The sequence below is a fragment of the Pseudophryne corroboree genome, chromosome 4 (assembly GCF_028390025.1).
Source record: "Pseudophryne corroboree isolate aPseCor3 chromosome 4, aPseCor3.hap2, whole genome shotgun sequence".
In the NCBI taxonomy this organism is placed as follows: Eukaryota; Metazoa; Chordata; class Amphibia; order Anura; family Myobatrachidae; genus Pseudophryne; species Pseudophryne corroboree.
The window spans coordinates 442,278,700-442,305,646 of NC_086447.1; the positions used below are offsets into that span (position 1 = coordinate 442,278,700).

At 44.9% G+C, this 26,947-nt stretch overlaps 1 protein-coding gene across 1 annotated transcript in view; it reads left to right on the forward strand.

The window, feature by feature from the left end:
- Positions 1 to 26,947, forward strand: part of RNGTT (RNA guanylyltransferase and 5'-phosphatase) — a 945,165-nt gene that overhangs the window by 785,394 nt on the left and 132,824 nt on the right. The window lies entirely within an intron of this gene.

Sequence of the window (26,947 nt, forward strand, 5' to 3'; positions counted from 1 at the left end):
CAGTGTGGGCAAACCTGGTCAAGAACTACAGGAAACATTTGACCTCTGTAATTGCCAACCGAGGTTATATTACAAAGTATTGAGTTAAACTTTTTGATTGTCCAAATATTTTCCGCAAGAATATACAAGTAAATTGTTTAAAAATCATACAATGTGATTTCCTAGTTTGTTTGTTTTTTTTGAGATTCTGACTCTCACAGCAGAAGTGTACCTATGATGGAAATTACAGACCTCTCTCATCTTTTTAAGTGGGTCAGCTTGTACAATCGGTGGCTGTCTAAATACTTTTTTGCCCCACTGTATATACAGGTAAGTACAAACAAAGCGGCGCTCAGAGACTTGAAAACACAGCAAAATAGTTTATTGGTGTGTATTCGAGTTTCTGAGTGCCTCCTCGTTTGTACTTACCTGTATGTTAGGGGTGGAAGCCCTTGTGGATGGCACCAGAGCAAGTCATATCCTGTGTGGATACCTTGAGTGCCAGAATATCAGTGTGGGTATGTATGTTTATGTGTGTGTGTGTGTGTGTGTATATATATATATATATATATATATATATATATATATATATATATAATATTTCTCATACGTCCTAGAGGATGCTGGGGACTCCAAAAAGACCATGGTGTATAGACGGGATCCGCTGGAGACATGGGCACACTATAAGACTTTGGGTGTGAACTGGCTCCTCCCTCTATGCCCCTCCTCCAGACTCCAGTTAGACTCTGTGCCCAGAGAGACTGGACACACACTACTGGAGCTCTCCTGAGTTTCTCTGAAAAGACTTTGTTAGGTTTATTATTTTCAGGGAGACCTGCTGGCTACAGGCTCCGTGCATCGTGGGAGTGAGGGGAGAGATGCAGACCTACTTCTTCTGAGTTCAAGGGCTCTGCTTCTTAGGCTACTGAACACCATTAGCTCCAGAGGGTCTGATCACTTGGTTCGCCTAGCTGCTCGTTCCCGGAGCCGCGCCGTCACCCCCTCACAAAGCCAGAAGAAAGAAGCCGGGTGAGTATTAGAAGAACAGAAGATTTCAGTGACGGCAGAAGACTTCAGAGTCTCTGAGGTACCGCGCAGCGGTCGCGCTGCGCGCCATTGCTCCCACACGCAAGCGGCACTACACGGGCGCAGGGGGGGGCACCCTGGGCAGCAATTATACCTTATATATTAATCCTGGCAAAGAAATATGCAGTGCATAGGCACTGTATACAGACCCCCGCCAGTAAAAAACTGTGAAAAATTAGTGGGGCTGAAGCGCGCCGAGAAGGGGGCGTGGCTTAGCCCTCACAACTCTATACAGCGCCATTTTCTCCTCACAGAGATGCTGGCCCGCCAAAACACTGTGGGGAAACTGACAGTGTAAAACGGAGGGGGGCACAGTTGCTTAGTGCACGATGGGCTCGTATAAGAAGCACTATATATGTAGAAATGAGTGTGTTGTTAATGAGTTGTTAAAAAGTTTCTGTGTTTTCCCTGTCAGATGCTGGAATCTACCCATTATTGCAATTTAGTACACGTGTGTCGACATGTGTGAGTGCTCTGCCACAAACAGCTATGGGAATCCCTCTATCGGCGTTGCCGACTCCTGATGGTACTTGATTCAGTAGATGAAGGGTCAGCATGTCTGTAGTTGTAAGCTTTTCCAAAGTAAACACTGTATGGGAAGACAGTCGTATGTGGGTGACCCTGTCGGCACCAACTCTATTACTGGGTGTAAATTAACATGATAATGTAAAGAACCTATACGTGTGTGTGTGTGTGTGTGTATATATATATATATATATATATATATGGTACGGATACATTGAGCTGTAGCTTGAGCACAGACGTGGTAGTATTTGTGGGGGAGTGATATTAACATTATGTATATATTTACCTCAGACCCCTCGGGGTCGCCAGGATGTTATTTTGCCCGGTTACTACTCCCTGTTGTCGACGAATACTATGTTTTATGTTGACCATAATGTTTCCTGGTTAGATCCACAACAATGGCATTCAGTACATGTTCATACACTTTCAGAACACATTAATGTCACTAGGGACCCTGCTGTTCCTGACAATATACATATACGTATGATGTATATATAGAATGTGTGTATATGTGTATTTAAATATGTATATTCATATTACGATGTCTAATGAATGCTGAAGTAAAGTTATTCCTTTATCATGTGCTGGTCGCTCTGTTGATAAAGCTCTAGGTCAGCCGTGACGAGATGGTCTTAAATCTTCTCGAGGAGTACGAGTGTTTATTCTTTTCTCACCGTGGATAGAATAAAGTGAAAGTCAACCCCTGATCTGTACGGGGTCCTGTCACAAAGGATCGTATACAGGAAGCTAAGTGATATTTTAATTATATGTTTTGATGATATTTGCATTACATACGCATGGGGGAATGCTTGTATTCAGAAATGGTTGGTTACCTTGTTATCCAATATAATTACCCTGGGGAGAGATGGGATATTCCTTAAGTTGGGTCTTATCTAGAACATTGCAGCTTGCTGCCGTGCGACTACAAGAGGTAGGCACTGACTCCGAGAAATATTGGAGTATCTTCCCTATGAAGGTGTAACCTGGTTTGGGGATGGCTTTGTTAAGTTGATCTCGGCAGATACCACTGGTAAGTCTACCTTCTTGAGCTATGTTTCCTCACAACGGTTGGTGATGCATTTTTTGTGGGATGCAGTCATTTTGACCGGTTGGATACCGTTTTTTTCCCCTTCTTTGCAGGTAGAGGAAGGTGAAAAGGTAAGAGGTCTGCAGCCTTTTCAAGTTCGCAGAAGCAGATATCATCCTCTGTTTCTAACACATCCACCGCAGGTCACTGGGTCAATTGCTGGAGCCCACACCGGTGGGAACTCGTCTAATACTCTTCAGTCAGTCCTGGAATGGACTTGACACAATGAGTTAAGAATAGAGTCCAAAGGGGGACATACTCGAGTTTTCCAGATGATTCCCCTCACTGATTTTTCAAATAGATCTTCCCGAGTCTCCTCTGTACGGGGAGTTAGTATGCGACGCCATACAAGAGTTGGTTCAGGATCATGACATTGTCCTGCTGTCCCTGTCACACACAAAAAAAGGAAAAAGCTGTTATTCAAGCTTTTTTGTGCCTCTGAGCCCGGACAGCTCGGTCAGAACAATCCCAAAAAGATTTCTTCTTAAGAAGTTGAACTACAAGATGGAATCTCTCAGGGCAGGGATCTCCAGCCTGTAGAAGAGGATTTAAATGCGGTTTCATCCGCATTAAGCTTACCTGGGTTTGCTGTTCAGGATTGCCATTGTCATTTCACCGGAGTGATGGCAGTATGATGGTTCTCCTTCAATAGTAAGAGCCATTATTATTCTGTACTGGGACGCTCTCCTGACTACGGTGAGGTCAAGAAACAAGTGGTATAAATCGTTGTTTCTTTCTGACAGTTCTTCAACACAGAGAATCGCTGTTGATCCCAACGACGCAGATGTCGGGGTTGGGAATAAGATTAGATACTGAACTGTTGAGAGTTTTTTTTTCCTGTGGAAAGAGATTTGAGGATCCAGAGTCGGATCAGATTTGCAACAGTGTAAACCCATCAATACGTTCCGTTGATGAAGAAGATGGTTGTGGCCTATGAGGCCATTCGGTGAGCAGGTCAAATGCCAGAGTGGTTTTTGCGGGACCAGTTGTACATGTGGTCCGGATCTCACCTGCACATGCACCGGTAAATAATCCTAACCAGGATATCGCTCCTGTGGTGTCTGCACAGTTCTCACCTCCTAGAGGGACGAAGGTTCGGGATCCAGAATTAGATCTTGGTGTCCATGGCAGCAAGTCTCCGAGGCTAAGGAGCAGTCTTTCCAGGGGAAGAATTTCCAGGGGAAAAGGTCAAGCCGGGAAGCTTGTCTGCAATAAGCATTCTTGAATTAAGAGCTATTTATCTTCTTCGCGATCTGCCCGTCTTAATTCTGTCAGACGACTTAACAGCAGTGGCGTAAGTAAGCCGCTAGGGCGGAACGAGGAGCAAAGCGGCAATGGCAGAAGCCGCAAAAGTTTTCCGCTGGGCGGAAAGGCGAGTAAACGCTCTATTACCGGTCTTCATTCCGGGTGTAGACAACGGAGAAATAGACTTCCTCAGCAGACACGATCTCCATCCAGGAGAGTGGGGTCTTCATCAAGAAGTTTTCACAAAAGTGACAAGTCTTTGGGGAATTCCTCAATTAGACGTGATGGCGTCTCGCCTCAACAAGAAACTTCAAGGATATTGTTCCAGGTCAAGAGATACTCATGCAATAGCAGTGGACGCCCTCGTGACACCATGGGTGTTTGAGTCGGTCTCTGTGTTACCTCCACTTTCACTCTTTCCGTAGGTGATAAGCATAAGAAGAACAAAGGTTCAGGCGATCCTCATTGTCCCGGTCTAGCCAAGGAGGGCTTGGTATCCAGATCTTCAAGACTTACTCATAGAAGATCCCTGGCCTCTCCCTGTACGAGAGGACCTGTTACAGCAAGGACCGGGCGTGTATCAAGACTTACCGCTGCTGCGTTTGACGGCATGGTGGTTGAACGCCATATCCTAACCCGAAAGGGTATTTCCGGTGAAGTAATTCCCACATTGCTTCAGGCTAGGAAAGGAGTAATGGCGAAGCTTTACCACCGCATTTGGAGGAAGTATGTGTCTTGGTGGGAATCCAAGAAGGCTCCTACGGAAGAATTTCAGCTGGGTCATTTTCTCCATTTTTTGCAAGCAGGTGTGGATGCAGGCCTAAAGTTAGGCTCCATTAAAGTGCAGATTTCGGTCTTATCAATTTTCTTTCAAAAAGAATTTGCCACCATTCCAGAAGTTCAGACTTTCGTGAAAGGAGTGCTGCACATCCAACCTCCGTTTGTGCTCCCAGTGGCACCATGGGACCTTAACGTGGTGTTACAGTTTCTTATGTCACACTGGTTGGAACCTTTACGAAAGGTTGAGTTAGAATTTCTCACTTGGAAAGTGGTCATGCTATTGGCCTGGGCGTCCGCAAGGCGGGTGTTGGAATTAGCGGCTTTGTCTCACAAGAGCCCCTATTTGATCTTCCATGTGGATAGAGCGGAGTTGAGAACTCTGTAACAATTTCTGCCAAAAATGGTTTCTGCGTTGCACAGGAACCAACGTATTGTGGTGCCTGTGGTTACTGAAACCTTGGCTGATTCAAAGTCTCTCGATGTAGTCAGAGCTTTGAATATTTATATTGCCAGAACGGCTCAGATTGGGGAAACAGGGGCTCTGTTTATCCTGCATGCTCCCAACAAAAAATTGGGGCTCCTGCTTCTAAGCAGACTGTTGCAAGCTGGATCTGTGATACGATTCGGAATGCTCATTCTACGGTTGCAATGCCGTTACCGAACTCGGTGAAGGCCCATTCTACCAGGAATGTGGGCTCTTTTTTGGGCGGATGCCCAAGGAGTCTCGGCGGTTCAACTGTGTCGAGCAGCTACTTGGTCAGGTTCAAACACTTTTGCTAAGTTCTACAAGTTTGATACCCTGGCTGATGAGGACCTCATGTTTGCTCAATCGGTGCTGCAGAGTCATACGCACTCCCCGTCCTGTCTGGAGCTTTGGTATAGACCACACGGTCCTTTTGGAGTCCCCAGCATCCTCTAGGACATATGAGAAAATAGGATTTTAATACCTACCAGTTAATCCTTTTCTCTTAGTCCGTAAAGGATGCCGGGCGCTCGTCCCAGTGCGTACTGTATCTGCAGCTATTGGTTGTGGTTACACTCATGTGGTGTTTCTTTTCAGTCAAGTGTGTTGCTGCTGTTATTCATGCCGTGGCATGCGGTATGTGATTATTGGTCGTGTTAACACACAGGTTGTGTTACATTTTCGGTCAGCATATTGCTGTATGTTTTTCATGCCGTCGGCTGGTGTTCTATTGAATGTCACGTTCTGCGGCATGTTCGAGGTGTGAGCTGGTATGACACTCACCGTGTTTAACCAATAAAATTCTTTCCTCTAAATGTCCGTCTCCCTGGGCACAGTTCTCTAACTGGAGTCTGGAGGAGGGGCATATAGGGTGAGGAGCCAGTTCACACCCATTCAAAGTCTTATAGTGTGCCCATGTCTTCTGCGGATCCCGTCTATACCCCCATGGTCCTTTTGGAGTCCCCAGCATCCTCTACGGACTAAGAGAAAAGGATTTACCGGTAGGTGTTAAAATCCTAATATATATATATATATATATATATATATATATATATATATATATATACACACACACACACATACATTATCTTATTGGCCAGTAAGCAACCTTTGCTTAAAAATAATGTGTTTTCTCTGTAAATTTAAACTCAAGACCCAAATGAGTAGTTCCACTATTACAGAGAAAATCATATTTTCTAAAATATTAATGATTCAAATATGGCCTTAAGCCCTTATGTTCCGTTAAATCCCTCCATTTCTACATCTCTTTCAGTTTTTGTTATGCTTAAGCTCCATTTACAAAATCAGTATACAGAAGGTGTAACATTAAATTTAGCTATATGTTTGGAGAATTTATTTCATTATACTTATATTATGATTTTATCTGGTAGTACCTTATTACTGTCTTGAAATATCTGTATTACTGCAGTGTGCTTGCTTTCTGTACAGTATTTCTTGCAATTATATATTGCAGACATCATTCCAGTTACAGGGATATATTTATCATAGGAATATAAGTTGTATGGCCAGAGAAAATGTGTGTTTCACCCTACTTTTGGATCCACGCTGTCCCATTGGAAGTCTCTTAGAAAGACTACTGTATTTCCTCAGTGACCTCTGCCTACAAGTACATTTTTTAGTATGTCCCTCTTCCTCCTTCCGGGACAGGCCTTACAGCTTTAAGACATTGGTTTGACGCAGGTCTGTATCAGCTCGTGAAGTTGGTGAATGTAGGTGCCATAGTGTCCTTTTTAGACATCTGGGACAAATGGAACTACCTCAGGGGGAAAATTGGGGTTATTTACAGGTTCTCTACTTCCTCCAATCTCTTTGACCCTCTGGTGGCCTGTACAAGTTAACATCTAGGTGGTACAGATGTCCAGATGCTCTCTCTAGAGTGGTGATTGGAGTGCCACTATAAAAGGAAAGGTAATGCTAATATTAAGGGGGGCAATTGGCTATCTAGTTCAATACCTGTTGGTTTCCATAGATGTGGCAGGGATGGATGTGATACTTGTAATTATACTGACAAGAAGACTATTGATATAACATCATTTATTATAAAACATTGTTATACTATCAGGGAGTTTCTTAATTGCAATTCTATGTATGTAATTTATGTATTTACCTGTGGATGCGGCAAACAGTATGTGGGGCACACCACGAGGACGCTTCATACTAGGTTTATGGAGCACAAACGTAACATTATGAAAAATAATAAAACGCATTGTCTCTCAAACCATGTTTCAAGCTGTCCAAAAGGGGATCCGGACTGAAAGTCGACAGTAACTAGGTCGACAATGTCTAGGTCGACAGTAACTAGGTCGACAGGGTGTCTAGGTCGACAGGGTCTTTAGGTCGACATGTTCTAGGTCGACATGTCAAAAGGTCGACATGAGTTTTTCACATTTTTTTCTTTTTTTGAACTTTTCCATACTTTACGATCCACGTGGACTACGATTGGAACGGTAATCTGTGCCAAGCGGTAGCGGAGCGAAGGCACCGTGCCCGAAGCATGGCGAGCGAAGCGAGCCATGCAAGGGTACGCGGTGCACTAATTGGGGTTCCCGGTCACTCTACGAAGAAAATGACACCAAAATAACATGAAGAACTCATGTCGACCTTTTGACCTGTTGACCTAGAACATGTCGACCTAAAGACCCTGTCGACCTAGTTACTGTCGACCAATAGTGGTCGACCTAGACATTGTCGACCTAGTTACTGTCGACTTTCAATACCACACCCGTCCAGAAGGCACACTTGATAAAATTAAGGTTATAGGAATTGAACAAATTAGAGTCACCCATAGAGGTGGTGATCGTTTTAATATGCTTTATAAGAGAGAAGCCGTCTGGATTTTTAGATTATGTACATTGAAACCACAAGGACTAAATTATACTGTTGAATTAAATATATGAAATGGTAATGATCTCATCATATGTATATGTATTTTCTCTGACGTCCTAGTGGATGCTGGGACTCCGTCAGGACCATGGGGAATAGCGGCTCCGCAGGAGACAGGGCACAAAATTTAAAAGTTTGACCACTAGGTGGTGTGTACTGGCTCCTCCCCCTATGACCCTCCTCCAAGCCTCAGTTAGGTTTTTGTGCCCGTCCGAAGCAGGGTGCAATCTAGGTGGCTCTCCTAAAGAGCTGCTTAGAAAAAGTTTGTTAGGTTTTTTATTTTCAGTGAGTCCTGCTGGCAACAGGCTCACTGCAACGAGGGACTTAGGGGAGAAGAAGTGAACTCGCCTGCGTGCAGGATGGATTTGCTTCTTAGGCTACTGGACACTAGCTCCAGAGGGACGATCACAGGTACAGCCTGGATGGGTCACCGGAGCCGCGCCGCCGACCCCCTTGCAGATGCCGAATAGAGAAGAGGTCCAGAAACCGGCGGCAGAAGACGTCTCAGTCTTCATGAGGTAGCGCACAGCACTGCAGCTGTGCGCCATTGCTCTCCGCACACTTCACACCAGCGGTCACTGAGGGTGCAGGGCGCTGGGGGGGGCGCCCTGGGCAGCAATGTAATATACCTATTCTGGCTAAAATATATCACATATAGCCCCTGGGGCTATATGGATGTATTTAACCCCTGCCAGGTTCCAAAAAAACCGGGAGAAGAAGCCCGCCGAAAAGGGGGCGGGGCCTATTCTCCTCAGCACACAGCGCCATTTTCCTGCCCAGCTCCGCTGCGAGGAAGGCTCCCAGGACTCTCCCCTGCACTGCACTACAGAAACAGGGTAAAAACAGAGAGGGGGGGCACTTATTGGCGATATTTATAATATTTGAGCTGCTATAAAGGGAACACACTTATTAAGGTTGTCCCTATATATATTTATAGCGCTTGGGTGTGTGCTGGCAAACTCTCCCTCTGTCTCCCCAAAGGGCTAGTGGGGTCCTGTCTTCTATCAGAGCATTCCCTGTGTGTCTGCTGTGTGTCGGTACGTGTGTGTCGACATGTATGAGGACGATGTTGGCGTGGAGGCGGAGCAATTGCCTGTAATGGTGATGTCACCCCCTAGGGAGTCGACACCAGAATGGATGGCTTTGTTTATGGAATTACGGGATAGTGTCAGCACGCTACAAAAGTCGGTTGACGACATGAGACAGCCGGCAAACCAGTTAGTACCTGTCCAGGCGTCTCAGACACCGTCAGGTGCTGTAAAACGCCCTTTACCTCAGTCGGTCGACACAGACCCAGACACTGACACTGAATCCAGTGTCGACGGTGAAGAAACAAACGTATTTTCCAGTAGGGCCACACGTTATATGATCACGGCAATGAAGGAGGCTTTGCATATCTCTGATACTGCAAGTACCACAAAAAGGGGTATTATGTGGGGTGTGAAAAAACTACCGATAGTTTTTCCTGAATCAGAGGAACTGAATGAAGTGTGTGATGAAGCGTTGGTTACCCCAGATAGAAAACTGCTAATTTCAAAGAAGTTATTGGCATTATACCCTTTCCCGCCAGAGGTTAGGGCGCGCTGGGAAACACCTCCTAGGGTGGATAAGGCGCTCACACGCTTATCAAAGCAAGTGGCGTTACCGTCTCCTGATACGGCCGCCCTCAAGGATCCAGCTGATAGGAGGCTGGAGAATACATTAAAAAGTATATACACACATACGGGTGTTATACTGAGACCAGCAATCGCCTCAGCCTGGATGTGCAGTGCTGGCGTGGCTTGGTCGGAGTCACTGTCTGAAAATATTGATACCCTGGATAGGGACAGTATTTTACTGACTATAGAGCAGTTAAAGGATGCATTTCTTTATATGCGAGATGCACAGAGAGATATTTGCACTCTGGCATCAAGAGTAAGTGCGATGTCCATATCTGCCAGAAGAAGTTTATGGACGAGCCAGTGGTCAGGTGATGCGGATTCCAAACGACATATGGAAGTATTGCCGTATAAGGGGGAGGAATTATTTGGGGTCGGTCTATCGGATCTGGTGGCCACGGCAACGGCCGGAAAATCCACCTTTTTACCCCAGGTCACCTCCCAGCAGAAAAAGCCGCAGGCTTTTCAGCCGCAGTCCTTTCGTTCCTATAAGAACAAACGAGCAAAAGGACATTCCTATTTGCCCGAGGCAAAGGAAAGGGTAAGAGACTGCAACAAGCAGCTCCTTCCCAGGAGCAGAAGCCCTCCCCGGCTTCTACAAAGGCGTCAGCATGACGCTGGGACCTTACAAGCAGACTCAGGGGCGGTGGGGGGTCGCCTCAAACATTTCAGCGCACAGTGGGCTCACTCGCAGGTGGACCCCTGGATCCTGCAGGTAGTATCTCAGGGTTACAGGTTGGAATTCGAGAAGTCCCCTCCTCGCCGTTTCCTAAAGTCTGCTTTGCCAACGTCTCCCTCCGACAGGGCGACGGTATTGGAGGCCATTCACAAGCTGTATTCTCAGCAGGTGATAGTCAAGGTACCCCTCCTACAACAGGGACAGGGGTATTACTCCACGCTATTTGTGGTACCGAAGCCGGACGGCTCGGTAAGACCGATTCTAAATCTAAAATCTCTGAACCTGTACATACAAAAATTCAAGTTCAAGATGGAGTCACTCAGAGCAGTGATAGCGAATCTGGAAGAAGGGGATTTTATGGTGTCCTTGGACATCAAGGATGCTTACCTTCATGTTCCAATTTGTCCTTCACACCAAGGGTACCTCAGGTTCGTGGTCCAAAACTGTCATTATCAGTTTCAGACGCTGCCGTTTGGATTGTCCACGGCACCCCGGGTCTTTACCAAAATAATGGCCGAAATGATGATCCTTCTTCGAAGAGAAGGCGTCTTAATTATCCCTTACTTGGACGATCTCCTGATAAGGGCAAGATCCAGAGAACAGCTGGAGGTCGGAGTAGCACTAACCCAAGTAGTGCTCCAACAACACGGGTTGATTCTGAATTTTCCAAAATCCCAACTGATCCCGACGACACGTCTGTTGTTCCTAGGGATGATTCTGGACACTGTTCAGAAAAAGGTATTTCTTCCGGAGGAGAAAGCCAGGGAGTTATCCGATCTAGTCAGGAACCTCCTAAAACCAGGAAAAGTATCTGTGCATCAATGCACAAGAGTCCTGGGAAAAATGGTAGCTTCTTACGAAGCGATTCCATTCGGCAGATTCCATGCACGAACTTTTCAGTGGGATCTGCTGGACAAATGGTCCGGATCGCATCTGCAGATGCATCAGCGGATAAAATTGTCCACAAGGACAAGAGTGTCTCTGCTATGGTGGTTGCAGAGTGCTCATCTGTTAGAGGGCCGCAGATTCGGCATACAGAACTGGGTCCTAGTGACCACGGATGCCAGCCTGAGAGGCTGGGGAGCGGTCACACAGGGAAGAAACTTCCAGGGCGTGTGGTCAAGCCTGGAGACGTCTCTTCACATAAATATACTGGAGCTAAGAGCAATCTACAATGCTCTAAGCCTGGCAAAACCTCTGCTTCAGGGTCAGCCGGTGTTGATTCAGTCGGACAACATCACGGCAGTCGCCCACGTAAACAGACAGGGCGGCACAAGAAGCAGGAGGGCAATGGCAGAAGCTGCAAGGATTCTCCGCTGGGCAGAAAATCATGTGTTGTTAGCACTGTCAGCTAAGACGGGACCTGCTTCAGCAGGGACCGTGTCTATTCCAAGACTTACCGCGGCTGCGTTTGACGGCATGGCGGTTGAACGCCGAATCCTAAGGGAAAAAGGCATTCCGGAAGAGGTCATCCCTACCCTGGTAAAAGCCAGGAAGGAGGTGACTGCACAACATTATCACCGCATTTGGAGAAAATATGTTGCATGGTGTGAGGCCAGGAAGGCCCCGACGGAGGAATTTCAACTGGGTCGATTCCTACATTTCCTGCAAACAGGATTGTCTATGGGCCTCAAATTAGGGTCCATTAAGGTTCAAATTTCGGCCCTGTCGATTTTCTTCCAGAAAAAATTGGCTTCAGTTCCTGAAGTCCAGACTTTTGTAAAAGGAGTACTACATATACAGCCCCCGGTTGTGCCCCCAGTGGCACCGTGGGATCTTAATGTAGTTTTGGATTTTCTCAAATCCCATTGGTTTGAGCCACTCAAATCGGTGGATTTGAAATATCTTACATGGAAAGTAACCATGCTACTGGCCCTGGCTTCAGCCAGGAGAGTGTCAGAATTGGCGGCTTTATCGTATAAAAGCCCATATCTGATTTTCCATTCGGACAGGGCAGAACTGCGGACGCGTCCTCACTTTCTGCCTAAGGTGGTTTCAGCGTTTCACCTGAACCAGCCTATTGTGGTGCCTGCGGCTACTAGCGATTTGGAGGATTCCAAGTTGCTGGACGTTGTCAGAGCATTGAAAATATATATTTCAAGGACGGCTGGAGTCAGAAAATCTGACTCGCTGTTTATACTGTATGCACCCAACAAGCTGGGTGCTCCTGCTTCTAAGCAGACGATTGCTCGTTGGATTTGTAGCACAATTCAACTTGCACATTCTGTGGCAGGCCTGCCACAGCCTAAATCTGTCAAGGCCCATTCCACAAGGAAGGTGGGCTCATCTTGGGCGGCTGCCCGAGGGGTCTCGGCATTACAACTCTGCCGAGCAGCTACGTGGTCAGGGGAGAACACGTTTGTAAAATTCTACAAATTTGATACCCTGGCTAAGGAGGACCTGGAGTTCTCTCATTCGGTGCTGCAGAGTCATCCGCACTCTCCCGCCCGTTTGGGAGCTTTGGTATAATCCCCATGGTCCTGACGGAGTCCCAGCATCCACTAGGACGTCAGAGAAAATAAGATTTTACTTACCGATAAATCTATTTCTCGTAGTCCGTAGTGGATGCTGGGCGCCCATCCCAAGTGCGGATTGTCTGCAATACTTGTACATAGTTATTGTTACAAAAAAATCGGGTTGTTATTGTTGTGAGCCGTCTGTTCAGAGGCTCCTACGTTTGTCATACTGTTAACTGGGTTCAGATCACAAGTTGTACGGTGTGATTGGTGTGGCTGGTATGAGTCTTACCCGGGATTCAAAATCCTTCCTTATTGTGTACGCTCGTCCGGGCACAGTATCCTAACTGAGGCTTGGAGGAGAGTCATAGGGGGAGGAGCCAGTACACACCACCTAGTGGTCAAACTTTTAAATTTTGTGCCCTGTCTCCTGCGGAGCCCGCTATTCCCCATGGTCCTGACGGAGTCCCAGCATCCACTACGGACTACGAGAAATAGATTTATCGGTAAGTAAAATCTTATTTTTATTATAGTATTTTATCTATACATATGTTGTTGGATATTTTTATTAATGAATCGTCTGTGTAAGTTAATCTATAAACAAAATAGCGATTTGAAGGTCCTGCAGTGTTTATATGTGATACATATTGCACAGTGTTTATAGGTGATATATGTTGCACATTATATATTATATATGTTGAGCTGCGCAGAGAAACTACAGAGATGCGGAAGTATTCTACTGAACCGCAATATGAGATGCACCTGATGCGCATACCTGAAGTAGAATGGAACGCATTAATGGGACGCATGTGGTGCACATGCAGGAGTGAGGAAACCGGAAGCGGCATTATGGCGCCGGTCTTTAAATAAAGAGACTAAGTAAATGTGCGCCCATCTTTCTGAGGAAGCCGCCGAGCTGCACACAGGCGGAGAAACGCATAAGTGAGGAGTGCTACCCGCGGCTGGGGATTTCTAATATCTCTTACAATATTGCCCATAGCGTGAGGACCGGACTACTACACAGCTACACTGCTATTTAAAGGTTGAGAGGTCACCTGCCTTGACTTAGTCCATAGGTCTGAAGACACGCGGTGTGGAGCTGATCAGAATAGCGTGGTCATGCTGGACTCTTAAGTATATCTTGTTATACTGCTGCAATTGAAGACAGCTAAAATACATTGATCCATACTAACAAGCTTTGCATGCTACTGAAATCTGTTAATTATGCATGGAACATTACAAATCGCTTCAAGCTGATGTTGCTTTGCTTGATCAATTGTGAATAACAAATGTGCACTAAGGAAGCTTATTAACTCCAGAGTGGCTGAGAGAAATCATAGGTTTTTTAATTCACTTTAATATTACCACACCAGCCGTATAGATCGATAGGTACAATATGTAATGTGTTGTTTAATAAATGTTGTGTGTTTTTTTAATTATAAACTGATCTGTACAGCGCTTCATTTATCCATATATTTATTGCTTTATGCACTCTGCCAGGGGGACTCCCAATACTGACCACTGTGACTGGGGTGCATGGGCTTAAGCAAGCTGCTGCAACCTCTCTGCTGGCAGCTGCCAGTCAGTGAGTCTTTTGTGGGTCTGGACGTGAGTCCAACTGCCAATGCTCCTGTCTATATAGTGGTGCCTCCTGTGAACTTTTGTGTGGAGGACCCACAGCTATTCGCACATCCCCTTTGGTGACTATGGGGTTTCTGTCCTGCAGGGTCCACAGGGTATCCACAGGATACATTGGGATAGGATGGAGAGACAGCAGATTTGCACCAAACAGTCGAAGCTTTTCGGCCTCCCAGCATGCAACGGGCTCGTCCATATATCCCTGTGTCCTGGCTCAGGCAAATCAGTTTTTTTGTTTGGTGCGGCAGGTGCCGGACCATGGTCAGAGGGCTGTTTTTAGCAGCCATATTTATTTTATTTTTATAGTCTTACTATTTTTTTCTGAGTGATCTTTCTAAACGGCGTCTTATACGTACCTTAGAAAGAGTCGCTCCAACAACTCCCCGTCAGGTCGCGACAACACTTACCCACAAGTACAGTGCTGTTTCGGCGGGCGTCTGTGTCGGATGAATTAGCAAGTCCAGCAGACGTTACCAGGCTGTGGCCGGAGCACGGGGAGAAGGTAAGGCATCATTTCTGCTTAGAGGGGGAACACGGACACAGCCACACTGTTTTGGGAGGAGACTACCAAACAGTCGCTGACACGGCTGCCACCTAGAGTGCACCAGCGCTAGGCCATAAGGATCAAAGGCTCCAGTGGTAGTATGAGGCCGCGATCCCTAGGGGTGATGTCAGCAGTGGGTAGTCAGATGCTCCCCTGGTCGCCCCTCCCCCCGGTTCATGACCAGTTTCCTCCAAGTCTCCCACCATGAACTGTTTTCCCGCTTACGTCTGAGACGCTGTGTACTAAGGAGACCCAGTCGCAGCATAGGTGGCTGTGTGACTGGTGCGTCTGTGTTCACTATAGGTTCACGGAGCGGTGGTGTACGCTAATAGCGTCCGAATCCACTCAGTGTTCGCAAACGTCTTGATCGGTCCTGGAAGCGGGGTGAGTCTCCCTGTATCCCACTCTACTGAGTACGGGTTATACAGCACTAAGTCTCTATCTACCTTTGAGTACTAATAGTTGGATAAGTGCCTAATGCATATGAGACTTGTTTTCTTTCGCTATGCGTCTGAATACGGTTAAAACTGATATAAGGTAATGCACTAATATGTTTCTCCTACATTCTTGAAATGTATCTGTAGTTGATTATGTGCTCATATTGCTTATTATACTAATGTTTAACCTGTGACTCATTGCTAGTGTGATTGCTAATAATAATATTTTTATTTATATAGCGCTCTTTCTCCAATAGGACTCGAGGCGCTTAACAGCACATAGCATGATATAGTACAGAAAATAATGAAGTACAGAAAAGCTTTTCATAAATTACAGAAGCATGTAGATACTAAAGGGACATTATGGAAAAGCTTGAGCAAACAGGAAAGTCTTGAGTCTACTTTTTGAAGGATTCTATAGTTGGGGCCTCTCGCACTGTGCGGGGAAGTGAGTTCCGTAGAGTCAGAGCCGCATGACTAAAAGCTCGACCCCCAGATGAATTACAGGAGATTCTAGGTACTGCTAAAAGTCCTTCATCTACAGATCACAGTAATCGAGTGTGGCAGTATGGGGTCATGGCTTCAGGTACCTTAGGCCCTGGTAATATAGTGCTTTGAAACTCAGTAAGCCAATCTTGAAGATGATTCGCCATCTTACAGGCAGCCAGTGAATGGAGTAGAGTATGGGTGTTATGTGGCTAGAATGGGGCTGGTCGGTTAACAGCCTAGCAGCTGTGTTTTGCACCAGCTGTAAGCGGTGCAATTCTTTTGCGGGGCGACCAAGGTAGAGGGCATTACAGTAGTCTAATCGAGATGGTACAAATGCATGGATGACTTTTGGCAGATCATCTGAAGGAATTAAGTGCTTGATTCTAGCTATGTTCCTCAGGTGAAAGAATGAGGATTTGATTTTGGCTGATATCTGATGTTTAAGTGTCAAGCCACCATCCAGGACAATGCCAAGATTCCGCACACGATCAGTGGTTTGTAATTCTGAATCCCTGAGTGTAATTCCAGTTGGTTGGCTATGCTGCAGTCTTGTCCTTTGATGTTGCGGTTCTACCATGAGGACCTCTGTTTTATCCGGGTTCAGTCGCACCCAACTGGCGCTCATCCACTCCTGGAGTTCAGCTAGACAGCCATTCAGGGTTGCTATTGGGTTATCGGTGCCCGTAGCAAAAGACAAGTACGGTTGTGTATCATATGCATAGCAGTGGTAGACCAGCCCATGGCGCCTGATAATTTCACCCAGCGGGAGCATGTATACTGCATAAAGCATAGGGGATAGTATAGAACCTTGTGGGACACCACATGGCAATGGCACTGATGGTGATGAGTATACTCCAGACGATACTCTGTGACCTGCCTGTGAGAAATTATTTGAACCAGCATAGGACTGTGCCATCCAGTCCACAAAAATGTATCAGTCGCTCAATCAGAAGTCCATGGTATAAAATGATGCAGAGAGATCCAGAAGGATTAATATTGAACAGTCACCTCTGTCTCTTGCCATCAGAAGATCATTTAACACACACCCCAGGGCTGTTTCAGTGCTATGTCTTCTCCTGAATCCTGATTGGAATGGATCATAGATATAATGGGTTGTCAGGCAGGTTTCCAGTTGATTTGCAACCACTTTCTCAATAACCTTTCCTAGAAAAGGAAGGTTTGATACCAGTCTGTAGTTGGTCATGCAGTCGGGATCTAAATTAGGTTTTTTAAGAAGAGGTCTAACAATTGCTTCCTTTAGGGGTCCAGGAAAAATGCCTGTCTGCAAAGAGCATTGAATAATTTTTGCAAAGACAGGACCAAATATATCCATACAACCTATTAGAAGCTTGGTTGAGGGAGGGTCCAGATCACAGGTGGTGGGATGCAAAATCCGAGCAATTTCAGCAATGTCCTTTACATCCACTTGGTTAAAGCTGGTCCATGAAGGCAGGTGGCTTATATTGGCAGGCTTTCTAGTTTGGCACTGCTTTGATGGCACTGTGGGGATTTCAGCCCGGATGGTGGATATTTTATCTGCAAAGAAGTTTGCAAACTTGTTGCATCTTGCCTGGGAGAGGGTTTCATCAGTCTGCAGGCAAGCTGGCTTGCAAATCATCTCCACTGTGCGGAAAAGTTGAGCTGGCGTATTATTTGCTGCCGTGATCTCATTTGACAGGAACTGATTTCTTACGGGTGATTGTTGATTGATATTCTAAGTTATGCTTTTTTAGTTTTATTTTGTCATCCACTAGGTTAGTCTTCCTCCATCGTCTTTACAGTCTACTCCCCCTTTTCTTGAGCTCACTAACACTGTTGTCGAACCATGGAGCTTGATGTTGTGGTTTACGAGGTCTTATACGCACAGGGGCGATAATATCAGTCGCAGCCATAACATCCCTATTATAATAACGGACTAGGGAAAAGGGATCTTAATAGGCACCCATTATAGCTGAGACATCCAGATTTGCTGCTAGAGCCAGGGGAGTCATATTCCTCCTTGGACGATACCTGCTTAACTCCACGAGCAGAGATCTTATTTGAGGGGTTGTAACTGAAAACCAACAAAAGGAGTGGTGGTCTGACCAGATGACTGGGTTTATTTTTAGGTCAGTGACTTCTAATCCAATCTAAAAGACAAGATCAAGCGTGTGACCACTTTTATGTGTGGCAGAAGGAGTGACCTGTGTGAAGCCCAGACCATTCATTGTGCACAGGAGGTCTTGGCCAAGGCGTGAGAGCTCATCATCCACCCATGCATTGAAATCCCCGAGGATGAGCCATCTTTGATGTTCCAGAACCCGGCCAGCAACAGTGTCTGCAATTTCTTGTAGAAATATCTTTCCATCTCTGGGGGGGCCAGATTGTATGTCACTTTAACACATCTTAAAGTGATTACAGTCACAAATTGTGTAGTACACTGTGATAGTGTTTGATTATTTATCAGCACCAGCACTCATATCATGTTTGTTATGCAAAGCTGGGTTAACCTCTCAGGATCTGGTTCAGGATGGTTTGTATGCAAATTGTTTTAGCTTTCACCAAGGTCTCTTGAAAAATGCAAGGCAGACACAGGTGCAAGTTGATCCCCCATGGGCTATGTTTGCAAATACATTATGCAGTGTAGCTGAGCGGATAATTCCAACTTCTGTACCAGGGATATGTTACACTATTAACCCTTGTATGCAGCATTCCACCTGCAGTTTATCATTTCCAGCAGGGGAAGCAGTAGCCTCTCAACAGAAACAGGCTGAAAAGCCAGTGGTAAGTAAATCACATAGACCTGAAACAACATCTTAACAGTCTACACGTTTCAGATGAGGATTCGTCTGAGGATGAAGACTCCTTACACTCTGGTTCTGCATACGAAAGATGAGGAAGAAAGTCTCAGCTCAGTGGACATATCTGAGTTAATTAATGCAATGAAGGCCATTCTATCCTTAGAAGAATCAGCAGAGCCTGTGTTAAAATCCAAGTCACCTGTATTTAAACGTCCCAAAACAGTTAAGACTGAGTTTCCTGGGTCAGAGCAGCTGACGGAAATTATGGAAGAGGCTTGGGCTACGCCCAGTAAGAAATTTAAAATTCTTAGGAAATGGAATTCCAATTATCCTCTTCCGGCTGGGGACTGTTTAAAGAGAGACGTGGCTCCCAAAGTAGATACGCATGTTATTCAATTAATCTACATTATCTCTGCCTTCGACATCATTAAATGATGTCACGGATAGGAGATTGGATGGTTTTCTAAAAAACATTTTTTCCCTGTCTGGGGCAATCATAAGACCAGCCATGGCTTCAGCCTGGATGGCTAAAGCAGTGGCTGCCTGGGCAGATGCATTGGAAGGGGAAATTTCAATGGCATCTAGATAGCAAAAATCACATGTTGCACATATCAAACAGGCTCCAATATTTTTGGAAGAAGCAGCCTTGGATATGGGTACAATTGCCTCTCAAGTGTCAGCCTCAGCAGTAGCCGCTCGCAGAGCAGTTTGGCTACTTACATGGAAAGCTGATTCAGAATCCAAGAAGGTTTTGGAGTCTTTACCTTTTACTGGAGATATTCTTTTTGATAAAGAGTTAACCAGTATTTTGGAGTCAGAAGCAGACTCCAAAAAAGTAAAGTTTCCTTCCACATACAAATTCAAGCCTAAAATTCCAGCTTTTCAGCCCTTTTGGTCTCAAGGAAAAGCAAAAGCAGTGTCAGGAAGGAATTGCTTCCAGGGGCAGTGGACCAAGGAAGAAAGTTGCCTGCCAATAAATATATTGGAACTCCAAGCCTTATACATGGCACTGAATCAGGCAAAGGACATCCTTCATCTTCCAGCCTTGTCCGCAGTGTTCGTTCCAGGAGTCCTAAATTGGGAAGCAGATTTTCTCAGTCGGTACACCATTCATGCAAATGAACGGGCTCTACACCCGGAAGTCTTCCAGACCCTGGTCGACAGATGGGGGTTGCCAGAGATAGATCTCATGGCGTCCCGTCAAAACAACAAGGATGCTTACTGTGTGATGTTGTATATCTTGGTTATGGTTCAAATGATCGACAGTCAGAAGGTCGACAAAGTTTAGGTCAAAAGGTCAACTTGGTCATCAGGTCGGCGCGGAAATGGACGGCACATAAAAAGGTTGGTATGAGTTTTTCAGGTTTTTTGGTGGCAAAATTTCCCTTCCAGCATGTGGACCCAAATTATCTCTTCACTCGCTATGCTTTAGACAAGGTGCCTCGCTTCACCCGGCATAGCTCACAGTTCTGAATTGTAGTCCACGTGGATGTAGCGTATTACAAAAAATTCTAAAAAATCTTATGTCAACCATATGCGGATACCATATGCCTTACCCTTGCGACTTACAATTTATATAAACCTGTGTTCTATCACCCTCATCCCTACTTAATGCCTGCTTCTCAACATTGTAGCCATCTGCCCCACACACCTGTGCTGCTATGGCTCCCAAGAAATATGCTAAGCTGTGCAAACTTCAACCCTACATTTGAATGCTACAGTGGACTTCGATGTTCTCCTCATTGTTTGGATGATGCACCAAATGTTACAAGCTCTCTGGTGGATCTCAATTCAGGTAGCAGGACCTTGCTTGCTTGGGAGACCATACAGACCATCTTGAGAATACTGTAAGATAAATGACCTAGTGACTTCCCTTATAGATTAAATCCACTCTTTCCTGAAGTCTCTTTACTCCTCCAATTTGTTACCCAGAATACTTTGCTACGGTTCCATTTCTTCCACGTGACAGAGGCTGTCCTCCTTGCTGCCAGGGCGGATAATGACTGGTATCCTCTGCTATTTCCTGTCATTACACTCCTGCTGATTAAAATGATATGCCTCATGCCTATAGTCTGTGTGTGACTGTGTTTGCATACAAAATGCTATGCTATAGTGTTTCCACGGAAAGTGATATTTTAATCAGCAGAAGCTTCTTGTGCGTCTATTACATTACTGCATCTAAGATGCATTTCGCAGATAAAATGCAAAAAAAGACGCTTGGCGCTACAAAGTCCCGCTACGGCATGGCACGACTTCAAGGGCTGTGTAGCATGACTGCAGCAAGGATGTAAGAGGACACATCTGTAAGTTTTACATGGCTGGTAATAAAGTGCATAGGTTTTAGCTCTTAAACTACAAGGTATACTGCTTGCAACAGAGTTGAATGCTTTTCTGACTCTCAAAACAGGAAAGTCATTAACCCCCAATTGTATTGCAAATGTTTTTCTAAATACTATGCTAAACTTTATAACTTAGCTTCTGACAAATCAATACCCCAATCCTCTAGTGCAGCCATTACTGTACCTCTGTACCTTTTTGAATGGCCTTGAGTTGTCTTCTCCTTAGAATCAAACATCGCTTTACATTTCCCTTTGTGCCGATTTAGCTCTTCTATTGGTTGACCTGTTTAACAATGTGCAATATTAGGTTGGCTTGTCTCTGAACTCCCAGAGGCTCATATAGTCGCAATTCATAAGCCAAGTAATAACCCTTCTGACTACTGGAATTACAGACCCATTGCACTCCTTATCATTGACGTCATAATATTTTATAAACTTTTGGTTAACCGTCTGTCCCCTCTCTCATGGCTTGTCCATCCTGACCAGGTGGGATGAGTACTGGATAGGCAGGTATCCGGTAAAGCTCTTAGAGTTACATGGTACCTTTTTAAGATTTCTTGGTTGGGTCATGTGGCTGCCTTGAAAGTTACATTACTCCCGAAAAATTGATGTACCTTTTCCTGAGCGTTATTTTACTATGTTTAAAATACTCATGTTATACCATATACTGTATGTAAGCATGAACACCCCATTCCCCTTTTAAAAAGATGATGCTTTCCAACCATATGGTGGTCTCTCCCTTCCTGACCTTCCTTAATACCAGTCAACATGCATTCTTTCACAACTCAAGAATTTCTTCCTCCCCTTGGGGGACCAAACCCTGGCTGGATTTGGAGGGGAATGCTTTGTTCCTATCCAAGACCTACTCTGGAAACTTTTACCCCCCGATCTGAGTAGAGGCAGTCTTCTTGAACTCTGGGGGTCATTCCGACCTGATCGCATGCTGCCGTTTTTCTCAGCACAGTGATCAGTTCACTACTGCGTATGCAACGCAATGCGCAGGTGCGTCATACGAGTACAAAGCGGATCGTTGCTGAGCGATGGATTTAACGAAGAATCCATTTGCACAGCCGATCGCAAGAAGATTAACAGGAAGAAGGCGTTTATGGGTGTCAACTGACCGTTTTCAGGGAGTGGTTGGAAAAACTCAGGCGTTTCCAAGCGTTTGCAGGGCGGGTGTCTGACGTCAATTGCGGCCCCGGACAGGCTGAAGTGATCGTAGCGGCTGAGTAAGTTCAGACCTACTCAGAAACTGCACAAACTGTTTTTGCACTGCTCAGCTGCACAGGCGTTCGCACACTTGCAAAGCTAAAATACACTCCCCTGTGGGCGGCGACTATGCGTTCGTACGGCTGCAAAAAACAGCTAGTGAGCGATCAACTCGGAATGGCCCCCTCTGTCCCTTACAGCACTTGAATATTTCATTCATCATTTATCTCTCCATACATGAACTGCAAGGGGTTTACTCTCTGAACACACTATTATCCCCTTTTCTCAACTCCAAACATAGGGCCTTATTCAGACCCAGACACAGCCGTGCATTTATATACAGTGCCTGCATCCAGAGGGTATGTGCGCTGGCTATCACGATTGACCACTCTGGGCGTCGGGTGGACTGTGTCGCAGCGTTTGGTGGGCGTGGTCCAGCAATGCAGACACGTTCGGACTGTTTTCGGGGCAGCTGCGTGACATCACACACAGCTGCTGCGAGACAGAATATGACGCCGGACCACCTGCCAGCTCAGCCAGGGGTCATCCTCTAATCCTGGCATGTCCAAACTGCGGCCCTCCAGCTGTTGAGAAACTACACATCCCAGCATGCCCTGACACAGCTTTAGCATTCTCTTGACAGCAAAATTGTCAGGGCATGCTGGGATATGTAGTTTCACAACAGCTGGAGGGCTGCAGTTTGGACATGCCTGCTCTAATCAATGTGTTTGCCATTAAATGAAAAACGCATCGCAGTGCGGCACAACACACATTTTTCTATAAAAATGATTGAAGGTAAGTGTTTTCAGAACACAAAGCAGAAGCAACAATAACTGATTCTAGTGAGCTTTCAACCCATGTACAGCTTAATAATTTAGATCCAAATTTAATTAAATATATATACATATTTTTGTAGTGTCTGTTTAGCATAGGGAAAATTTTAACTACTATATGTTAGCATCATCTAGCACATATTATAAACAACTATGCAGAGGAGTCTGACATCACAAATACCGGTACAACCCGGGAATTTGAACACGGGTCCAACCCGGCATCAGCCCAGGTCAGACCCCTTTCACACTGCACTTGGTCAGCCCTATAAACACAATGGATGTAATTTAAAATTGACTTTTTCAGGCTTTGTCCAGGGCGCTGGCTGCTAACTTCACCAGAGAGACACAAGAACATGCAATCAGCAGTGTTTTCTGAGTACCGGGTTGGATAACCCAGGTCAGACAACCTGGGTATTTCACTTTCACAAAGTACTACGACTTGGGTAAATCCTGTGTATAACCCTGCTTTAATCCCGGATTGAAATGCCAGGTTGCTCGCCCCAGGTTATTTCACTTGGGTGCTTTCACACTGCACCTCCAGGTTATTTTGGCGATGTGAAAGGGGTATAACATTCAAGCATTCTGGGTAAGCCATTTTCTACCCTTTACTTTTATTTCTTATGCCCCTATTTCCACTGCCACAATACCCTGGGTCATTGCTGGGACTACCCGAGTCAAGGCTCAGTGTAAATTGCCCTTGAAAAATAACCCGGGTTGATTGACCAAGGAATCCGTAAGAGTGCAGTGTAAACATCCCAACCCGGGCCAAGTTTAAAATAGGGTCGTGATTAGAATATGGTGAGAATAATACCAAGAAGATATTTCTAAAACATAAACCTCTTCTATGTTTATTGAAATCCTTTTTATAGTTAACACTAACCAGCTTTGTGGAGATCCCTGGAGCTGCAGGGAGATGAGAGATGAAGCAGCAACAGCTCTGCCTCCGTTCTACAGTCAGACACTGCTTTACAGAGCTGGGGGTGGGGCCACACCACAGGCAGTAAAGTTGCACGAAAGGCATCTAATAGAGGCATGCCTCTAAGTGTGGGGGTGGGCCTTGTACACTGATGGACGCTTGGATGTGTCATGTGACCAGACAGTGCACTGTAGTGGAGATCAGTCAGCAGCAGCAAGAGAAGACACAGAGAATCAGTTAGGAGACTGAGGGGCAGATGTATTAACCTGGAGAAAGCATAAAGAAGTGAATAACCAGTGATATGTGCAAGGTGATAGACACCTGCAAATCAGCTCCAATATGTAAATTAGCAGTTAGGATCTGATTGGCTGGTGCCTTTATCACCTTGCACATATCACTGGTTTATCACTTCCTTATGCCTTCTCCAGGTTAATACATCTACCCCTCAGTGTAGTGGATAGCTACAGTGAGTTGGGGATGAGACAGGATCCCAGTATTCAGACCCATCCCCATGTGTGTATCCCCAGCCATTCACAAGGGGAGTGTCTATGAGTGATGAGCAGGGCAGACATGGGTTCAGTGTAAATGTGGCTGACCTGGGAATAACCTTGGTCCCAAGGTGCAGTGTAAATGGGGCCTGACCCAGGTTTGACCTGTCCAGAAACCCGGGTCTGACCAGGGTTTTTGATGGAAAAGTGGTATTAACCTGGGTGGAAACTGCCAAAATTATTACTTTTCCAAATGTATATATTTTAAAAATAAAAATAGTTCATAAATGTTGATTTAAACATCCCATTAAATTCCAAATTGTTTTTCAAATCAATAGACATTTATTCCTCTCACTGTGAAAGCATTTGGGTAACTTTGAGTTAATTATCTGATTTAACTTAATGTGGTGTTAATATCTTTTACAAGCAGAGGATAGAACCATGCTGGAATCATTAGCTCAAAACAATTTAATTATTTGCACGGCTTGGCTTACACAGCTTTGTTAGGTGCCATAATGTTGACCTATTCTTTTGCTTTCTCGCTTTTTTTCTAGAGAGAACAGATTAATTAATTAGACTTAACAGGCATCAGTGAACAGCACGAATGGTTAGATGTAAACGATGAGAGGTGTATTATTACTGACAGGAATTGTGGTTCCGAGGTCAAACAATATGGTATTAAAACCATTTGTATGTATGTGGTTTTATGTTTATTTTTTTAGGGAAAGTTAATAACTTGTTGATTGCCTGTATGTTCAATCTTCCCAGTTTATTCTTCCAGTTGTACTGCTAAATATACTGCAAAATGAAATATGTAACTTGACCTTGTTATCACTTAAAAATAGGTGCTGTAAATAAATTGAGTTTCAGGACATCAACCTCAGTGTATACTAAAACAAATAAGTACAAAATTAATTCCAAATACATCGGAAGCCTGGCATCGAATGTTTTCGAGGCTTCTGACATTAAAACAACCATCAATGGCAATACTGAACATGTGTGCATAAGCAATCAGAGCTTTGCACATGTGCACAAATATTGAGCTGGGGACATCACTTCTGGGTGTCCGCAGCTGAATTCAGACAGCCATCCCAATTCGGTATTCGATGGAAAAAGTACTTTCATCGAATCAGAAACATCAGTAGTTGCTAACTTTCTGTTTGCAATGTCTATCCCTACTCTGTTGCACTTTTTCTTCTTTTGCTAAATCTGAATGCAAACAAACTTATTTTTTTTAAAGCCAACAAACCACTGAAGATGCTAAATCTTCTTATAAGATAAAAAAGATCAGAAGGTTCTTTTGTTTTCAAGAGATTTTGAAAAAATTATAAATCAAGAACTACGTACTGCTCTATTGAGAAACTATAACATTTGTGTAGATTGTAAGCTTGTGAGCCAGGGTTGGCTATGTTATTCCGGCAGTTGGAATGCCAACGGTCATATGATCTACAGCGGCATCCTAACACTGACAATCCCAACATCGGACAGAGTAAGTATTCTACCCATGTCATACCCTAACCCTCCGTGGGTGACAGCTATGGCTAATGCTTCAGGGTGGCGGCTACAGCTAACCCTCAGGAGATGGCGGCTATAGCTTTCCTCCCCCATAGTGCCTAATACTCCCCCTCCGGGCTCTAACCTATACCAGAATACTCACCTTTGGGATGGCAGCTGACTGTGTCTCGTGAATGGTGTCGGGATTCCAGTGTCTGTCATATGACCACCGGCATCCTGACCGTTGGGATGCTGAACACAACCCGTGAGCAGGCCTTCCTCACCTCTTTATCTAGTTGTCCCCTTTCGCATTTTAGTAAAAAATGTTGTTCACAATTAACCTAAAAAGAAATAGAATATTCTAGTGCTATATCAATACATGTTGATCATAATACAGGTTGAGTATCCCATATCCAAATATTCCGAAATACAGAATTTTTTGAGTGAAATAGTGAAACCTTTGTTTTCTGTGGCTCAATGTACCCACTTTGTTTAATACACAAAAGAATTAAAAATATTGTATTAAATGACCTTCAGGCTGTGTGTATAAGGTGTATATGAAACACAAATGCATTCTGTGCTTAGACTTAGGTCCCATCACCATGATATCTCATTATGGGATGCAATTATTCCAAAATCCAAAAAATCCGATATCCAAAATATTTCTTGTACCAAGCATTTTGGATATGGGATACTCAACCTGTATAATGAAAGATCATAGCCTTAAGGCCCGTGTACACTGGCCGATATATTGGCCGTTCTATTGAACAGCTGATATATCGCGGGTCCGTCGGCCAGTGTGTACGGGCGACATGTCTGTGAACTCCATCGTTCAGACATATTGCGCCGGCCCTGCAGCACAGCCAACGGCCATTTATCTACCGATATATTGGCGCATCGCTGTGGGTATGGGCGACC